Source organism: Macadamia integrifolia, chromosome 4, assembly GCF_013358625.1.
Source record: "Macadamia integrifolia cultivar HAES 741 chromosome 4, SCU_Mint_v3, whole genome shotgun sequence".
In the NCBI taxonomy this organism is placed as follows: domain Eukaryota; kingdom Viridiplantae; phylum Streptophyta; class Magnoliopsida; order Proteales; family Proteaceae; genus Macadamia; species Macadamia integrifolia.
In genome coordinates, this window is record NC_056560.1 from 10,782,797 (window position 1) to 10,784,816 (window position 2,020).

Sequence of the window (2,020 nt, forward strand, 5' to 3'; positions counted from 1 at the left end):
CCTTTTTGAAGACTTCTAAAATTTTATCCATGGAAGCAATCTTCTTTTTATTTACCAAGCGATTAGGAAATGGGATAAGAGGAACATAAGGACTGTTAGGGATTTACCCTTTTTCAAAAGAATCATTTTTGGTTTCCTCAACCAATTCATCTTTAATTTCAAAAGAATCTTTAGGTTCATCAGATGAACCTGGAACAAGAGGCACACTTGTGTTCTTAACTGAAGGAGAGTTAATCGGAGTAAAAGATGGGGAAGATTTAGGAACGCTCTGTTGGTACCCTCTACCACTCCTAAGGGCATAAAAAACATTACATTAGTTAGAGGGCCCTTGTTGGGTCTGGCCTTGTACTATATTTAGTGGTGCATTAGTTGGTGTTTGTGAACTAACAGGTTGATGATGCCTAGGATTAGGCTCTGGTTGACTGGGTAAAGTTTCTTTCTCCCTCTCACGTATAATTGAGACAACTTTGGTGAGTTCTTTCGTAAGATTTTGATGGCTTGTCATGAGGAGGGCCATATTTTTTTCTAAGTCACTTATTCTACTTACTTCTCCAGTGTTGGTAAACCTAGGGGGTTGCTGATAAGATGATAGGAGAAGGGGCCCTAGGAAAACTAGCCTGAGGTCCTACATTTGACCTAGGAAAAGTATTTTGGGATAAAAACTGTTGTGTAAAGGGAGGCCTTTAGGGTCCAAGTTGACCTTGATTATGAAAATTGAAAGGCCCTGCTTGGTTGCTTTGATTCCAAGAGAAATTTGGGTGATTTCTCCATCCTGGATTGTAGGTGTTACTATATGGATTATTCTGGTATAAGGCATTAACACTATCATTAGAAGTACCCCCAGATGTGTTGGGACATTCTTCTATGACATGTTCATGGGACTGGCATCAAGCACAAATCTTAACCAAATTGACTGATGATGGCCCTCTAAGAACAATACCCCCAATCCTCTTGATTAGGCCATCCAAATGGGCTTCCTTAGCTACTATCCCATCCACAAAATATCATTTTCCTCCTATGATTCTTTCACTCTCTTGGGTTGATTCCCACTCATGGGTTTTGTTAGCTAAGTCAAGTAAGAATTCCTTTGCCTTTCCTTCATCTATAAAGGATGTAAATCCCTCAAAGCACATAGACTCTATCATTTGTTTAGTTGGGTAATCAATATCCGTATAAATTATTTGACATAAATGCCATAAGTCTAGGCCATGGTGAGGGAATTCTTGGAGTAGATCATTGAATCTCTCCATAAGTTTGGAAAAGGACTCACTAGGATTTTGCCTAAATTGAAGGATATCACTTCTAAGCTTATTGGTCTTGTGAGTTGGGAAAAACTTCTTAAGAAAGGCAACTGTGAACTGTTCCCATGAGGTTATGGAATTTGTGGGTAACCCATACAACCACTTCTTAGCTTGGTCTTTCAATGTAAAAGTGATAAACCTAAACTTAATAGCATCATCAGAAAGTTGTTGGATCTTAATTAGAAAGCATACCTCTTCAAATTCCGTTAGAAACAAGTATGCATCCTCAGAGGTCAACCCATGGAAGTGGGGCAACATAGTGATGTATTGAAATTTGAGTTCAAAATTATTACCCTGGGCTTGTGGTAAAACTATGCGGGAAGGTTGGGTTATTCTAGTGGGATAGAACATATCTTTCAGAGATTTAGGTGGAGGGTTTTGTTGTTGGTCTCCCATATTGAAAAGTTTTAAAGAAAGCAAACGTATATGATCAATACTTGTCAGATATCTTCTTTCTAACCGATTCTTAGTATCACGTACCCACCTAACACTCATGCAATAGAAAACTACCGACAACTAGAGTAAGACAAGCACAAAAGAATGGATAGCAAAAAAATTTTTTATGATTTTTTTGGTTTTTTTATTTTGGCTTTTTGGGAGCTTACCGGCAAGGATCTGGGGTTGCTCAAGTCAATTCCTGAGGTACTGCTATATGGCAAAATCTGTCTTTATCATACTATGGGGCATAATGACCTCCACCGATACAACTATTATTGTAA

General features: G+C 38.3%; 1 non-coding gene across 1 annotated transcript; it reads left to right on the plus strand.

The window, feature by feature from the left end:
* Nucleotides 1–1,203: 1,203 nt before the first annotated feature.
* On the plus strand, nucleotides 1,204–1,310 carry LOC122077616. Its single transcript, XR_006139863.1, has one exon. It is a non-coding gene; the product is annotated as a small nucleolar RNA R71 (small nucleolar RNA).
* The last annotated feature ends 710 nt before the right edge of the window (nucleotides 1,311–2,020 follow it).